The following is a 3636-nucleotide window of genomic DNA, read 5'->3' as shown; positions in this document are numbered from 1 at the left end:
CAGCATGGCATACTTTGTGATTGAAACTGAATTTCTTTGGTTTTATTCTGATTTGTTTTCAGGGTTCTAAGAAAGACTTTCTTGTTCTTATTGTGTTAGTGACACAGGCTCCATGAATAACCAGAGCCTTTACTTAAGTTTTCTTAAACATAATTGATGATCACAGAAAACTCTTTCAACTTGTTTTCTGTTTGAGGTTGTTAAAAATGTGTGTGTGTGTGTGTGTGTGTGTGTGTGTGTAGTGAGGGGCATGTATGCCTCTCTCTCTCTTTACTTCTCTCTCTCTCTCTCTGTGTGTGTGTGTGTGTGTGTGTGTGTGTGTGTAACAACAACTAAAGAAAAAAGGAAAAGGAGTCCATGAATATGAAAGAGAAAAAGGGGATAGTATGTGAAAGAGTGTGGAGAGAAGAAAGGGAAGAGGGAATGATGTAATTATATTTTAATCTCAAAAAATATTAAAGAATACTGTTCCAAGTGATTGAATAAGGAAAACTGAATTTCTGTTTCTCCATGGAAGTAATAAGAAATAAAATTGAAGTAAAGGAGAAGAGAAGGTAGGAAGGAAGAAAAGAAGGAAGAAAGAAAGGAAGGAAGGAAGGAAGGAAGGAAGGAAGGAAGGAAGAAAGGAGGAAAGGAGGAAAGAAGGAAGGAAGGAAGGAAGGAAGGAAGGAAGGAAGGAAGGAAGGAAGAGCTTATTAAAATTAACTTCCTCAGAATTTTATCCAAATGCTGGCAAATAAAACTAAATATTATTTATTCCCTTCCAAAAAATCCAAATGCTTCAGTAAAAATCAGCATCGTTAATGTTTCAGCCTGTCTTATTCTAATTCTCCTCTCTACTGGTCTATTAAAATTCATTAAAAAAAAAACCAGAGGCCTAGCAGTCAGTGGGAGAGAAGAAGTCCCTAAAAACATCTCATTTCAAATAGTTGTCATAATTTGCAATGTGAGACCTTAGAATTGGAAAACCTCAGTTTACAGCACTGGTCCATAACCTGAGTCAGAGCTCATTTGATGTTTCCAATATTTGCCCCGGGGCATATATGAGATCAGTGATAATAATTTAATATCATAGTTGCCTTGGGTGTCAGTAGGGACAAATAAGCCAGTCAAATAACTAAAAGAAAAAGTTTAGTGATGCATCTCAATAGTGAAACTGAAAGAGCCTGACACATTTTTGGTTAATAGAATGTAAGCATAAAAGTAATATTGGGGCAAATCCTCTGAAATAGGGAACACTGAGCAAGGTAAGGTAGGTGGTCTGGACATTAGCAGGGGTAGCAGACCAGATAAAAGAAAATGAGACTTTCAAAAAGACTGCACAGTCAGTCTTGGCTGCAGCTGCTCCCACAAAGCCACCTGCAGGATCATCTTCCAGGGGCTGCTGCATTTTACATGTTCCTACATCTAGTAACAATAGACTAAACTGTAAAGATAGCTTCTGAAAGTCACCTACATATTCCAAAACTGGAGACCACCATTGGCCTGTGATTCATTTTCTTGATTGATGACAGATGTGGGAAAGCACAATTCACTGGGGTTGGTGCCACCCCTGGGATGGTGGCCCTGTGTGCTATAAGAAAGTTGACCAAGTTATGAGGAACAAGCCAGTAACCAGCACTTTTTCATCAAAAAAACCTGGAGGTCCTGCCTCCAGGTTTCTGTTTTGGTGTCCCTCAACAGACTGTGACCTGGGATGCATAAGTGAAATAAACACTTTTCTCCCTATGTTTTTTTGGTCATCTTCACATTTTTTTATTAAAGCAATAGAAATGCTAAACTAAGGCTAAATATTAAACTGTCTTGACAGCTATGATAACAACTGGTTCTGTATACACAGTAAAGGAACCCTGGTGATACTACCCCAGACACAAACCCAGAAGGTCTCAACAAAGACTGGAAGACTCACTGCCTCAAAGCTTATTTAAAAAAAATAAATAAATCTGTCTAATCATTACCTGGTCATTAACCTAATGCAGCAAAAACTTCAGTGACCATGTTCAACAAAAATAAAAATATTTTATAATTCAAATATGTTTAATTTCCCCCCTCAATTAGTTTCTTAAGTTAGCATATAAAGTGAAAGGTTTCTTTCTTTCTTTTTTTTTTTTTTGGAGGCAGTACTGCAACTTTATTTGACATTCAGCAGGTTAGTTCTCATCTACATTGACCGTCTGTAGATTTTTGAATGTGGTAACGGGCATGTTAGTTACCAACGTGTAGAGCTTGTTTGGTGAATCCTCATCTTCATTACGTTTTCTGGACAAACATACTCAGATGCGATATGAAACATTCCTTATTCCCTTGGCCCAGACGGCTTTATTGAGCCTGGTGTCAATGTACACATCTGGAGTCCCCATTTCCTTCATGGCAAACTTTCGAATTTCTTTGAGTGCCCGAGGAGCACGCTTCTTGAAGCCCACTCCATGGATGCACTTGTGAACGTTGATGGTGTATTCTATGGTCACCACCTCGTTGATGGCAGAACGACCCTTTTTTTTCTCGCTACCCTTCTTTGCGGGAGCCATTCTGCCGGGCCCAAGTTGGAAAGCGAAGTGAAAGGTTTCATTGTGGCATCTTTATTTGTGTCATATTACAAACAGATTTTAATGAGATATTTCCAGAGTCACTAAGGGAAAACAAGTGTATCACAACAATGCATACCTGGAGGAGAAGTAAAAGATTGTACTTTTTTTTAATTTGATATTTTATTTATTTACATTTTACATGTTATCCCATCCCCCTCCCCATTAACCACCTATCCCATTCTTCCTCCTCCTTTTTTACTTTTATATCATTTAAATTACATGCAAGTATTAAGGTCAGTTCTAAGTTGAGGAACTAGAATACAATAGATGCAAATAGCCAAGGAACAAGAAACACAATAAACCCAGATAGTCAAAGAACAAGCAGGACAATAAGCAGAGTCCTGTAATCACTCCTGTGATCACTATTTCTGAGGGCTTATCAGGATGACCAAAATATCTGAGCCTACTTCCCTATCCTAGCCCAAAGTCATCTTCATGCCTGAAGCCTACTTCTTTGTTCTAGCCTAGTATTTAGATTCCTGCCTGAAATTACTTCTTTGTTCTAGCCTAATGTTAGATTCCTGCCTGAAGCCTACTTCCTTGTCCTTGGCCAATGTCAGATTCCTTCCAAGCAGCCCATTTCCTTGCCCTTGGCCAATGTCAGATTCCTGCTAGGCAGCCCTAAAAACTCTCCACATATCCCCCTTTTTTATTGCATAAACCAGACTGAGGCTGTCTTAGGTGGATCTGACAAGAATATTTTCCTTACCCATCATGGAATATGCATTATCCAAAGCAATGCACTTATGTCTTAGGTTGGTAAGGCTCTGTGCAGAATCTTACCTGTCCCTGGCTTGCTAGCCTGTTAAATTAATAACTTTGTCTGGGGCCTGTTTTCAGTTTCAAGGTATATACTTTGGCTGTCAACCTGTTGATGTTAGAGATAAGCTTTCACATGATGGGCAGGAATAAAATTATTCCTTGGACAAAAAGGGCTAGCATGATGAAGCTATATATGCCATTCCTGAGGTTTGACCAAGATGGAAATACTGACCTCAAGATATGTATAATTTTATCATCATTATCTGTAGCACCAAAGCTCAACAGA

General features: G+C 38.6%; 1 pseudogene; it reads right to left on the bottom strand.

The window, feature by feature from the left end:
• Positions 1–2150: 2150 nt before the first annotated feature.
• On the bottom strand, positions 2151–2537 carry LOC114618240 (annotated as a pseudogene).
• Between the last annotated feature and the right edge of the window lie 1099 nt (positions 2538–3636).

This window comes from Grammomys surdaster, unplaced genomic scaffold (assembly GCF_004785775.1).
Source record: "Grammomys surdaster isolate TR1022 unplaced genomic scaffold, NIH_TR_1.0 140, whole genome shotgun sequence".
In the NCBI taxonomy this organism is placed as follows: Eukaryota; Metazoa; Chordata; class Mammalia; order Rodentia; family Muridae; genus Grammomys; species Grammomys surdaster.
The sequence above is the reverse complement of the archived record's forward strand: the minus strand, read 5'-3'. Positions and strand labels throughout refer to the sequence as shown.